This window comes from Ranitomeya variabilis, chromosome 6, assembly GCF_051348905.1.
Source record: "Ranitomeya variabilis isolate aRanVar5 chromosome 6, aRanVar5.hap1, whole genome shotgun sequence".
Taxonomy (NCBI): domain Eukaryota; kingdom Metazoa; phylum Chordata; class Amphibia; order Anura; family Dendrobatidae; genus Ranitomeya; species Ranitomeya variabilis.
Window position 1 is genome coordinate 207,875,616 of NC_135237.1, and position 14,194 is coordinate 207,889,809.

Below are 14,194 nucleotides of genomic sequence, written 5' to 3' on the forward strand. Positions count from 1 at the left end.
TCCTGCCGTGGGTTTGAGGTTTGGCTTGGAGCTCTATACTTCCTCGGCGTTCCGGCCACCGGTTATGCGCCTCAATAGGATGTTGCCTCGTCTTACAGCACGACTCCTACTGGTATTCTCCTTGTTGCGTTGATCTCGTTTCTCACTCAGCACAATAAATCTCGCTTCTTATCCTTTCTTGGGGTTCCGCTGCTATATCGTGCAGGCGCGGTCCCGTAACGTTCTCTCTGTTCGCTAGGCCTCTGTCAGGATCCCACCCCTGACAGGGACCCCTCTGAATCTTCCCCTACAACACCCTCTGCCACAAGGTGTTGCCTGGTTCCAACCCAGTCAGCTTTCTCCCTAACTTCCTGCCTTACCCCCAGTTTTACCAGACTGTGAGGAGTGGCCTAATAAATAGAACCCTTAGCTCCCCCTGGAGGCCAGACTGTGAAATGTATTGGTGTCTGTGATACCTGGTCAGATGAACTCCTTCATTGCCATCAGACGTACCATAGCCCCCCTTAGCGGCGGAGCCACAGTACTGCAACGACCAGGACTCTGGGGCGCTGCAGACCCCATGTCAATTTTTTCTGGGAACCCCCTGTAAACTAGCCAGTAAAGGCTAAGTAAACTTTTGTGAGCTGATATTAATAGTCTGGGAACCTTTATGGCTATTGGCTCCTTCCCAGAATATTAACATCAACCCATAGCCGTTGGCTTTCCCTCTGGTGGTTATTATAATGACACAGGAGGCCACTTAATTATTTTTTTCATTTTTTTTTCTTTAAAATTGACAATTGCTGTCTAGTTACAGACACGTGGGGTGTATTCTACATTATATATGGAGTTGCAAGGAAACCCTGAGAAGTTTTGTAACTACGTTCGGATGAAAGTGGAGAACTTTGATTTTTTTTGGTGGAACGTATTGGACACCTCATCCGTAGAAATGACATGTATTGCTGCTTCTCAGTTTCACCGGCGGAGTGTCTGATGGTGACTCTTCAGTAAGCCATTCATATTGTATCTCCTCCTGTTAAAGCTGACTTATAACTGTTATGTTGTTGCTGGTAGTTTGTATTAATTATTGCCTTTCCTTTATTAAGATTCCTTGCAACTGGTGAATCCCTTTCCTCACTCCATTTTCAATTCAGACTCGGGATTTCCACCATATCAGGGACTGTTAAACACACCTGCCGCGCATTGTGGGACTGTTTACATGAAGAATATATCCCACAATGAAGAGTTGGCTGGAGATTGCAGAAAACTTTCAAAAAATTTGTCAGTTTCCCAATTGCTTGGGTGCAGTGAACGGGAAACATATTTCATATCGTCAAACCTGCTGCATCTGGCTCTGAATATTTCAACTACAAGAAATATTTCTCCATCGTGCTTATGGCCATTGCAGATGCACAATACAAGTTTATAGCGGTCGATATTGGGGCCTATGGCCGCTTCAATGACTCTCAAGTTTTTATAGTGTCTGCAATGGGGCATCATTTATATGGAAACACCTTCCAATTGTCACCACCAAGACCGCTTCCTGAAACCTCTGGGCCACCAATGCCGTTTGTATGTGTTGGAGATGAAGCCATATGCAAATAGTGGATTGACGTCAACAAAAAGAGTTTTTAATTACTGCTTAACACAAGCACGAAGAATGGTTGAGTGTGCTTTTGGCATTCTAACATCCAAATAGCGAGTTCTGTTGACTGCTATTAACCTGAAGACTGACACTGTGGATGAGGTGGTGAAAGCATGTGTGTTCCTGCACAATTTCATAATATACAAGGAATAGATTGCCATGGATGATAACTTCGTTGAAACCTCCTTGCATGATTATCATAATATTACTTTTCGAAGTCCTGTGTCAGTTTCAAGAATGAGGGACAAATTTGCAGAGTACTTTATTTCACCTCAAGGAATAGACTAGCAAGATAGTTTGATAGCTTTGTCTTGGACCTTGTTACCCAAAGTATTTTACCTTATCATTAAATAAATGAAAGACAATAAAGCTTTTTATAAAAAAAAATATATTTGTATTTCACAAAATTATAAGATACGGTAGTGTGGGGTGGAGATAGTACTGGAGGGGCTGAGAGATCAGACCACTTCGACAGTGGGAGTATGGAGAGTGGATTGTGGTGATGAAGGATCGGAAACACAAGGTGAAGGGGTGGAGTAACAGAGGATGGGTGTAAAAATAACGGGAGTAGGGATGGGATTTAGTAAGGTTTGAGGGATGGAGTGGAGGGATTGAGAGGCAGAAGAGGTAGTGGGTGGAGAAGAGAGTTGTGTTTGGGGCATGATGGGTGTGGAAGGAGACTGAAGGTTGTGGGCAGGAAGTACAGGTTGGGCAGGGAGTGGAGGCACAGATGCTGTGGTTGGAAACTGGTATGGGGCAGGAAGGTGGAACAGAGCAGGAAGCTGGTATTGTATAGGAGGGGGAGGAGGGACAGTGGCTGGAGGGGGGGCAGGTGTGGGAGGAACTACCGGGGCAGGTGGGGCTTGGGAGCTAACCTGCACTAGCGCAAACTGGCAGGCTTGCTTTACATGCATCTACTGGTCAGGAGATAGCTTGTCTATGCGCTCGACTACTGCCTGGAAAAAGGAGTGATTGGGCGATTTACTTGCATCTAAATGCATCCTATCGAGATGCAAGCTCAATTCAAGCATACTGTTTATGAAGTTGAATCCACCAGTGATTTGCTCAGACAACAGTTTGAGTGAGTTCTGGAAGGATGCATTTAGACGCAAGAACTCAGGCTCATAGCTCTTTTCCTGACCCCTCTGGCGCTGCCGCCCAGAACCCAAAGGTGTTCTATAGGTGGCAGCAGTGTCAGAGGGGTGGGGTAAAGTAAATGCTACAACCTCACCAGCAGCTTAATGTAACGAAGTCTGCCAAGATGCTCCAGCGCTGGTGGATGGGACCTAGGGACCAGATTTGAGGGAAGGTGCAGGTGGGCCGGGATTGTCGAAGTGTTCCTCGGAGGCGGACTCCTGAGGAATCCAGAAGGGTTCAACTCTGCAGGCTTCAGGGTGCTGCAGACGGTTCTGTGGAACAAAGAAAAAAAAATGTAATTAATATATTGTTATTGCTTGGCCCTGGCTGAAACCAAAAAAATGTTATACATGTAAAAAATGTTTTACTTGGTAAATGGGGTGGGGAATATTTACCTTCTGCTAACCATAGTCGACCAGAGGAACGACAGGGCTCTAGCATACTTGTACTTGCTCCTGCGTCCTCTCGACCCACTCGGTGCCTGCATCTCCTTGTTGAGCTCCTTCTTGAAGCGATCTTTGAATGACCGTCACCTACTGATAACTCTGTCCCCTGTAAAGTGAAAGCACAAATTGGTTAGTATACAACACATTACATTCAGCAACATAAGTTACTGAACTGTGAATACTTATGCGCTTGATTATGGGCCCAAACCTCAAGGTCCTCCCAATGTTCCACAACTTCGTGGCATACTTCCTCCTAGAGCCGACGGCTCACACCAAGATTAGCATGGCAGCGGTCTCTCATGTTCCACAGCGGCTCCCACTCTCGCACTAGATCGATGAGGAGGTCGATATCTAGACCAGCCTCGTCAGAGTCGGGAGCACCCTGTGAAGCCTGTTAAAAAAGGCAAAAAACAAAAACATTACATTCAAATCATCAACATGAAGTGGAAAAATGCAAAAAATAAAAAAAGGTACTTACTCGATGGCGACCGCCCCGACACTCACGCCGACGACCCTGGAAGGTGCTTTGAGGACCTCTACGTCGAGCCCCAGAATCGGAAGACTAAAAAAAAAAGGCCTGGTGGGCTCTGTGGCTAGCTGGCTTGGTTCACTCTGTGGCTGGTAGGCTCTGTGGTTGGTTGGCCTGGTAGGCTCTGTGGCTGGCTGGCCTGGTAGGCTCTGTGGCTGGCTGGCAGGTTTTTTCTCTGTGGCTGGCTGCTCTCAGGCTGGCTGCTCTCAAGCTGTCTTGCTTGCTTGCTGGTAAATGGATGAGTGAAGCCCTACTGGGCAGGCTTTATATTCCTTTCTTAATTGCGGGCTGACCAATTGTATCCTAATTGAACCAGAGCATGCACAGTTAAAAAAATAAAAATAATCTGGCGCCGGAATCAGTCAAAATTATACAAATACTCCACCAGAAAGACTTGTTTTATCATTGGGGCTTTTCCACCAAGCTTCTTCTAAATTTCCAGGGAAAGACGGTAGAGATTCCGAAACTGTGAAGGAGTAAAGATTTTAAAAGATTTGAATGTTGACTTATCATAATTTCTCCATTTTTGTGTGATATTTTGGAAACTCTAATCTTGCCAGTCCTTTTTGGATCCAAATACTGTTTTAACTTACAAGAGGTTAAGACTCAGGATTTGCCGTGAAATGTTGACCTTATGGTGGAGATCTAAGATTCCAAACTAGCAGGCTCCTACTAAATGATTATGTCACGTTCGCCGGTGGCGCATGTGGCTCATGGACCCACTGTGCCCTGGGTCTGGGTTTGCCTAGGAGGGGTGTAGCTAAGTGGCTACCAGGTGTTTACAGGAACTGCTGAAGGTGGATTCAGGTTTGAGCTGTAGGTAGCCACCAGGTAACACTCCTAGGCAGTCCCAGGTACTGCAGCCGCTGATCAAAGGGGTTGGGTTTGCTGGTCGGGGAAAGAGAAGTGGCGTTATCGACAGGAAGAATTTGGGGACTGACGGACAATGTGGACTTCGGGAGATAAGTTCTTGTTAAGACCCACAGGTCTGAAGAAGCTGTTCTGGTACTGCCAAAGTGGCTTCAGCGACATGAATAAATTACACAGGACTAAAGGGACAGTAAAGGATAGGGAAATAACTAAATTGGACTAAGGACGTGGGGCCTGCCAACAGTTGCACACACAAACTGCCACTAACAAACTATAGGAGTTTCTCAGGCTCCGCATGCAAGGAGAAGGGGAACCATTCTAGGGCACCAGCAATGGGTGCTACAGAATGTAAGGCCGCTCATACTGTGTTTCTGTTTAGTAAGTTAAATTGTTTAATCTTTTTTTTCTTACAGTATTTGTATAAGAATAAAGCATATATTTCTTTTAGTTAACAATATATATTTTGTTTTTGCATACACTAGCATGTAAAGTTTGTGCACCCCTGGTAAAAGTTACTGTTATGAACAGTTAAGCAAGTTGAAGATGAAATTATCTCTAAAAGGGTTAAAATGACACATTTCCTTTTGTATTCTAGGCAAAAAAATGTTTTTTTTTACAATTTAAAAATAACATAAAGGAAAATGTGTTGATGCTAAAGTTTGGGCACCCTGCATGGTTAGTACCAAATTCTTGTTTGAGGGATTTTCATCCATTCTTCCTTGGAAAACTCTTCCAGTTCTGCTAGATTCCTGGGTCGTCTTGCATGCACTGCTCTTTTCTGGGGACAGTGAGGGCCATTGTAAAACCCTCAACTTGCACCTTTTTAGGTAGTTTATCGTCGATTTTGGCTTGTGTTTAGGATCATTATCCATTTATGCCATTGGCTGCAACACAACCCCAAAGCATGATCTATCCACCCCCATGCTTAATAGTTGTCAAGATGTTCTTTTCCTGAAATTCTGTGCCCTTTTTTCTCCACACACATCTTTGATCACTGTGGCAAGAGTTTTATTTTAACATTATTGGTCCACATGACTTGTTGCCAAACTTTTTCAAGATTGTTTAGATGTTCTTATGAATTTTATCGTGATAACGCAGGAGTAGTGATGAGCAAATATACTCGTTACTCCAGATTTCTCGAGCATGCTTGGGGGTCCTCCGAGTATTTTTTAGAGCTCGGAGTTTTAGTTTTTAGCGCCGCAGCTGAATGATTTACATCTGTTAGCCAGCATAAGTACCCGTGGGGATTCCCTAGCAACAAGGCAACCCCCACATGTACTTATGCTGGCAATAGATGTAAATCATTCATCTGTGGCGATGAAAACTAAAACTCCGAGCACTAAAAAATACTCGGAGGACCCCCAAACATGCTCCAGAAATCTTGAGTAACGAGTATATTCGCTCATCACTACGCAGGAGAGATTTCCTTCTGATGACTCTTCCAAGAAAGCCATGTTTGTTCAGGTGTCTCTGAGCAGTAGAACAATGTACTACAACTCCAGAGTCTGCTAAATTCTGATTTGCCTCTCTAGCAATACTATGAGCAGCTCACTGAAATTTTGTTAGGTCTTCCAGTCCTTATCTTGACCTCCATTGTTCCTGTAAACTGCCATTTCTTAATTACATTTCAAACTGAGGAAAGTGCAACTTGACAACGCTTTGCTATCTTCTTACAGCTTTCTCCTGCTTTGTTGGTCTCCACCATTTTCCCTTTCAGAGTGCTAGGCATTTGCTTAGAAGAACCTATGGCTGCTGTTTTTTGACACAAGATTAGAGGAGGATGGGTTTTTATAAAGCTGGGAAATTTGCATCACCTGGCCTTTCCTAACGATGATGGTGAACAAGCCATAACCGTAACAGGCTACGTAAGTTCTGAAAACTTGGTCGATGTTATCTGAGCATACAAATCTCTAAGGGCTCTGTAACTTTTGTATCACCCCCCATTTTCCTTTTTGTAATTTTGAAAATTTTAAGAATCAAAATATATAAATTTTGCTTTAAATACAAAGGAAATTGTCATGTCCCACGACTTGAGAAATCATTTAATGTTTGCATTGTTTGTGTTCCATCCTTTCTTTCTAGGCAGAAGTTTGCCTTTCCCTTTATTTTGTCCCAACTCTCTCACTGTAGTCCTGTGATGTATGTTTGTTCACGCCCTTATTCTCCATTTTGTCATCATCCCCATATCTGTATGCATCCTATTACATGTCCTCTGTTGAATATTCCTTTTTACCTGCTGCTTTCATCATAATACAAGAATTTCGGTTAAAGCAATCCTCTTTTCCTGGAGTCTTCTTACATGAGAACGTGGCTGAGTTAAGCTATCTGATAAATCGGTATGAACGTGAGTACAGGTCAATACGGAAGCGCCCAAAAGAATTGGCCTATCCAGGCACCACTGCGTTCTACATACCCATGAGTCAGAATAGTAAAAAGGAATAGCCTGCCTTCAGAGACAGTAACTCAAGGTCTGTGCTGAACCTCAGTGGAAAAGGACATTTCCCAGATACACAGTAACCCAGTTCCCAGCCAGACCCCAGCGTGCATAGAAGCACACACTGCAGATAAACAGTGAGAAGTATAACCCTCATCATCCACTCTTCCTGCCTGCAAGCAAATCATGTCTGAAGCAAGGAATACAATGTCCCTACCAGACTTACAAACACAGGACAGAGACCCAGATCCCCATCCACCAGCTAGTGAAAGAGGAAAACGTACAGTTAAACCTACATGGAAAGTCATGGAGAATTTAGAGACTGAAAAATGTGTTGTATATAGTGATGTGTCTTCACTGTGGGAGAAAGTGCTGAGTCACATAGACACTGTATCAAGGCCTGCTTCTCATGAGTTACCACTTGAGGGAGCCCTAGAACAATTATGCACAGCATACCAAAGGTATATGGAGAAGACTGATCAATACATTATTCTCCTGAAGAAACTGAATTTGCCAGAGACTTTAAAAGAATTGCAAAGTTTCCAGCAGCTTAATTCTGAAAGGGACTGCACCGTACGCGACATTAAGACAAAGATAGAGGCTAAAATTGCACGGACACCAGATGCATCATCTCGCTCATCCAAATCGTCTAAGCACTCAAAACGCTCATCTAGGTCAAGTTCATCAAAATATTCCACTCTCAGCCAGCAGCTTATAAGGGCACGTGCTAAGGCAGAAACGTCTAAGATACAAGCAGCCTTTGCGCAAAGGAGAGCAGATATGGATGCAGCCACAGCACAAAAGAGAGCAGAAATGGATGCGGATGCAGCACGCAAGGAAGCTCTGGAGAAGGAATGTGAGCACGCAACAGCCATGGCGGAGTTAAGGATCCTGGAGCGAGCTATCAGTGGGAGTCAAAGAGACAGCATCAGTTTGTGTGAAGTGGAGGCGGAGGACCCTATTGAACGCACAAGAGACTACGTGCTAAGCCAAAATGGCGAACCGCAGATCATCACTAACACTTCTGATGGCGTTCATGCTTCTCCAGGACACCAGGATGCCGATCAACTTACAGAACCCTACACTCAAGGTCAGCACAATGCTCCCAAACTTGAACTTCCTTCGTATTCCAGTATGCGCCAAGACCCTGCATCTCATCAAACTCCACAGGCTATTATCTACACGCAACCCAATATACCGGCAGGTCATTATACTCTCGACAACCGCACAGTGCCAGCTCCGCATGTAGCAGAGACTATACCCACCAAACCGGTTGCTGGACTAAATGCATATGCCACTCCATACTTACCCACGTTTCAAGTCCAAGACGTCTCCACTCCTATGTACAACACCGCTCAGCCCACATTCGTGCATCCTAAGTCAGAAAGAACAGACATGTCCGACTTCGCAAGGTACATGATTCGCCGCGAACTTACTAAAACCGGTCTCACAAGGTTTGACGACCAACCTGAAAATTACAGAGGTTGGAAAAATGCCTTTAGAACCGTAACTAGTGACCTCGGCATCACTGCTGCCGAAGAGCTGGACCTGCTAATCAGATGGCTAGGACCACAATCCACAGAGCGTGTCAAGAGACTCAGGTCTGTACATATCAGTAATCCAATGGCTGGTCTCATGGCTGCATGGGAAAGACTAGAGAAAAACTTTGGCAGTCCAGAAGCCATAGAGAATGCACTGTTCAAGCGTCTACAGAGTTTTCCAAAGATATCAAGCAAGGACAGTTCAAAGTTCCTAGAGCTCAGTGACTTGCTGTTAGAGCTCCAGCTGGCCAAGGCAGACACCCACCTACCTGGCCTCAGCTACCTGGACACTGCTCGTGGAGTAAATCCCATTATCTCCAAGCTACCGTACAACGTGCAAGAAAGGTGGACTACACTAGGGTCAAAATACAAGAAAGACCATCAAGTGTCATTTCCTCCATTCTCCTACTTCTGTGAGTTTATAAAAGACGTGGCAGAGCGCAAGAACGACCCAAGCTTTTCTTACCAAGAATCCAGTGGCCCAGCTTCACCTCCTTCTAAATACGTCAGCGCACGCTCGAACGACAGAAACCGCAGAGGTCCAGTGTCAGTGAAGAAGACGGATATTCTTCCCTTACCAACACCAGCCCCAGACAAGAGTAACAAAGGTGAAAAGATAGAGAACCCGAATCGTGAATGTCCCATCCACAAGAAGCCACATCCCTTAAAAAAGTGCATCGGCTTCAGGAAGAAACCGCTCCAGGAACGCAAGGAGCTTCTAAAGAGGTTCGGGGTATGCTACAGATGTTGTGCTTCTACTGAACACCTTGCTAAAGACTGTAAAACTACAATTAAGTGCATGGAGTGTGACAGTGAGGACCACGTACAAGCACTCCACCCATTCCGTCCTGACTCTACACTTACTCCTTCCCCCACCACGAGCCATGGCGGGGAGGACGCAGCTCAAACTGCAAGCCATACCACAATATCTTCTTCATGCACAGAAGTCTGCGGAGAAGACCTCTGGGACAAGTCCTGTGCGAAGATTTGCCTGGTGAACGTATATCCCAACGGTCACCCAGAGAAAGCCGTGAAGGTGTACGTCCTTCTGGATGATCAGAGCAACCGATCACTTGCAAGGTCAGAACTCTTTGATATGTTTAACTTAAAGGGAAATGCCTACCCTTACACCTTAGGTACCTGCAGTGGTGTTACAGAGGTTTATGGGAGAAGGGCCAGTGGTCTTACAGCGACATCTCTTGAGAACACCGTCGAGATACCGTTACCTACACTGGTCGAGTGCAACCAGATTCCATCCAATCGAGAAGAGATCCCAACGCCAGAGGCTGCTCTTCATCACCAACATCTCAAGGGGATAGCAAACAAGATACCAGCCCTCAACAACAGTGCAGATATCCTGATTCTGCTAGGCAGAGACATCCTCCGGCTGCACAAGGTGCGTCAGCAAATTAATGGACCACACGATGCACCATTTGCCCAACGCTTAGATCTAGGCTGGGTAATCATAGGCAATGTTTGCATACACAAGATGAAGAGACCTAACAACATCTCCTCTTACAAGACACACATTTTGTCAAATGGTCGCAGCACCCATTTCCAACCATGCCCACATCACTACTGGGTGAAAGAGAAAGTGAGCAACACCAAGTGGCAACAGGAATCCTTCAACAACATGAACACACTCCAGTCCTGGGAAGAAAACCTCGGGTCATCAGTGTTCGATTCCACAAGTAATGACAACAAGTTGGCACCCACAAGGGAAGATAAAGAATTTATAAAGGTTATGGATAAAGAATTTGTTCAAGACGACTCCAACAGTTGGGTAGCTCCTTTACCCTTTCGTTTCCCAAGAGTGAGGTTGCCGAACAACCTGCAGCAAGCAACTGCAAGGTTCTCATCCTTAAAGCGTACCCTAAAGAGGAAACCAGAGATGGAGAAGCATTTCATTGACTTTATGCAGAACATCTTTGACAGAAATCATGCTGAACCTGCGCCACCACTGAGGGAGGGAGAAGAATGTTGGTATCTTCCATCCTTTGGTGTCTATCACCCTCGCAAGCCTAATCAGATCAGAGTGGTGTTTGACTCCAGTGCTCAGTTTGAAGGCCTCTCTCTCAATAACCTGCTCCTAACTGGGCCCAACCTGAACAACAGCCTCCTTGGAGTATTGATCCGCTTCAGACAAGAACCTGTTGCCATAATGGCCGACATTCAGCAGATGTTTCATTGCTTCATTGTGAAAGAAGACAACAGAAACTATCTTAGGTTCCTATGGCACAAGGACAACAACGTCAACAATCAGGTCATAGACTACCGGATGAAGGTCCATGTCTTCGGCAACAGTCCCTCACCTGCTGTGGCGATCTATGGACTGAGACGGACAGCCCAGGAAGGTGAGAGAGAGTACGGTTCCGATGCTCGGCAATTTGTAGAGAAGAACTTCTACGTGGACGATGGGCTCAAGTCCTTGCCCACAAGCGAAGATGCAATTGACCTACTCTCCAGAACACAGGAAATGCTATCCACATCAAACCTCAGACTCCACAAGATTATCTCTAACAGTCAAGAGGTAATGAACGCGTTTCCATCTGAGGACCATGCCACAAACCTAAAGGACCTCAACTTGGGTTCCGATGTTCCTCCAACACAGCGCAGCCTTGGTCTACTGTGGGATATCAAACGGGACACCTTCACTTTCCAAGTGTCACCCTATGACAAACCCTTTACCAAACGAGGAGTCCTATCTGTCATAAATAGCATCTATGATCCTCTCGGGTTTGTAGCACCCATCACTATTCAAGGCAAGATACTGTTAAGACAGCTTACGGCCGAGAACACGGATTGGGACACCCCGCTCCCAACTCAGAAACAGCAAAGGTGGGAGGCGTGGAAGAAGTCTCTGAAGTTCTTAGAGCAACTCCAAGTCCCACGTTGTTATTCTCCAAGATCACCTTCGACTGCAATCAGAAGAGAAGTCCATATTTTCTCTGACGCATCTACAGAAGCCATAGCCGCAGTAGCTTATCTGATGACCTTAGGAGCTAACAAGGTACACTGTGGTTTCATCCTGGGTAAAGCCAAATTAACTCCAAAGCCTGCACACTCTGTACCCAGACTCGAGCTTTGTGCTGCGGTATTGGCAGTAGAAATTGCTGAAGTTGTACAAGACGAAATGGACATTACAATTGATTCCTTTACCTTCTACACTGACAGCAGGGTGGTACTCGGGTACATTCACAACCAAACAAAGCAGTTCTATACATATGTGAGCAACAGAGTTGAGCGCATCAGAAGTTTTTCTACCCCTGAGCAGTGGCATCACATCTCCACCGATTTAAACCCAGCCGACCGAGGTACAAGACTCGCAGCTGCTTCTAAGCTTGGTGACAACATGTGGTTGACGCCTCCCAGTCTCCTGTACGAAGATTTCTGTGCGAACAACACCAAAAATGCTTATGAGCTGGTGGAACCAGAATCTGACAAGGAGATAAGACAAACTATCTCTGCTCACTATACTTCAATGACATCTAGGCAAGGTTTGAAGTCTCATCGTTTTGAACGCTTTTCAAGCTGGTCCTCCGTTGTACGAACTGTAGCTCGTCTCATTCACATTGCTCGCTGTTTTACAAAGGACAAGCCCTCAGGGTGCCATGGTTGGCACGTGTGTAAGAGTCGTCTTACTGCCGACGACATAGACCATGCTGAACAAGTTATCATCAGGTGTGTGCAACAAGAAGAATATTCACATGAGATTGGCAGTATTACCAAGGGAGTCAGCGTGTCCAAAAACAGCACTCTACTCGACTTGAATCCAGTAGTCGATCATCTCAAGTTTCTAAGAGTGGGAGGACGTTTAAGTAAATCAGACCTATACGATAAGGAGCAGAACCCTATCATCATTCCAGGTCGACATCACGTCACTACTCTGTTGATTCGGCACTATCACGAACGAGTACAGCACCAAGGCAGACATCTTACTGAAGGTGCCATCAGGTCTGCTGGCTTGTGGATCATGGGAATGAAGAGGTGCGTCTCTTCAGTTCTCCATAGATGTGTCAAGTGTCGAAGGTTACGAGGAAAACACCAACAACAACAAATGGCGAACCTCCCAGCAGATCGACTGAGCATGGACCAACCGTTTTCATATGTTGGTGTAGACGTCTTCGGGCCATGGTCGGTTGTTACCAGGAAAACCCGTGGAGGAGCCGCGAACAGTAAGCGATGGGCTGTCCTATTCACCTGTCTCAGTATCCGTGCAGTTCACATCGAGGTTATTGAATCCATGGATACCTCCAGCTTCATCAATGCCCTAAGAAGATTCTTTTCCATCCGGGGACCTGCCAAACAACTCCGGTCCGACTGCGGCACAAACTTTGTAGGAGCCTGCAAGGAACTGCAGTTTGACAACTTCTTGTCCGACAATGGATGCACTTGGGTATTCAACCCTCCACACTCTTCACACATGGGTGGATCTTGGGAACGCATGATTGGTGTTGCACGAAGGATCCTCGACTCCATGTTGCTGGACCATAAACTTCCCCTTACTCATGAAGTTCTGGTCACCTTCCTCGCAGAAGTGTCAGCCATAATAAATGCTAGACCTTTGGTTCCAGTATCATCCGACCCCGATGCTCCAACGATACTTACTCCAGCTACACTCCTTACACAGAAGATTGGAGCCGCTACAGTCCCACCTGGGAATTTCGATAACAAGGACATTTACAAACGTCAGTGGAGACAAGTTCAACACCTGGCTAATGTGTTTTGGCATCGCTGGAAGACCGAATATTTACACTTGCTTCAAAACCGTCACAAATGGCAGACGCCCAGTCCCAATCTCCAAGAAGGAGACCTTGTTCTCTTAAAGGACAAAGAGGCTCATCGTAATGACTGGCCAATGGGACTTATCACCAAAGTCCTACCCGGTGAGGACGGAAAGACTCGTAAGGTAGAAGTTAAGGTGACAAAAGGGGGCTCTACCCGAACCTTCTTCCGCCCGGTCACTGAACTCGTGCTGCTTCTACGAAAGGAGGACATCACATGAACTGAACATGCTCCTGGACGTTGTTCACGGCGGGGAGCATTCCTCCTCATTCCCCAGTTTATTGAATGTTGACATTTTCCATTGGATTGAACCCTTAACATTCCCATTGGATTCTGGGTTGGTGGAAGAGTTTGCATGTTTGCGGCTTCCCCAATCTGAAGATGGGTTTTATATACTTGAACTTATCTTTCGGTGTGATCTACGGGTCAACAACAACGAGTTGGACTTAAAAATCTTTTATGTTTATTATTGCATGCATGTTTTCTTCCTCTTGTTTTTTCAGGTTCGAACGACTTCGAAAAATTACGGACATCGTGAAATCCAAGGATTTCAGACGGGGAGTGTCATGTCCCACGACTTGAGAAATCATTTAATGTTTGCATTGTTTGTGTTCCATCCTTTCTTTCTAGGCAGAAGTTTGCCTTTCCCTTTATTTTGTCCCAACTCTCTCACTGTAGTCCTGTGATGTATGTTTGTTCACGCCCTTATTCTCCATTTTGTCATCATCCCCATATCTGTATGCATCCTATTACATGTCCTCTGTTGAATATTCCTTTTTACCTGCTGCTTTCATCATAATACAAGAATTTCGGTTAAAGCAATCCTCT

The 14,194-nt window shown here is 45.5% G+C and overlaps 1 protein-coding gene across 1 annotated transcript in view; it reads left to right on the forward strand.

Moving 5' to 3' along the window:
• The window catches only part of C6H7orf57 (chromosome 6 C7orf57 homolog), a 181,877-nt gene that overhangs the window by 67,481 nt on the left and 100,202 nt on the right, over window positions 1–14,194 (forward strand).